We start from the raw sequence: 213 nt of genomic DNA on the forward strand, positions 1-213 counted from the left end.
TGTCGCTTGCAAGAGATACCATTGAAGACTCACCTACGGGAAGAGATGAGCACCGCAATCTCAGCCACCCTCTTCCTCTAGAAGGAGGGTCTGAAGCCCGGCCCCCCGACCTGGCCTTTTGAAATCCTGCCTATGGCTCTCCAAACGGAAGAAGAGCAACAAGTCCCCGTCCGCCCGCGCGCGGGTGAGGGTGACGCCGAGTCCGGAGCTCGG

This window comes from Eurypyga helias, unplaced genomic scaffold (assembly GCF_000690775.1).
Source record: "Eurypyga helias isolate BGI_N326 unplaced genomic scaffold, ASM69077v1 scaffold25320, whole genome shotgun sequence".
NCBI lineage: Eukaryota > Metazoa > Chordata > Aves > Eurypygiformes > Eurypygidae > Eurypyga > Eurypyga helias.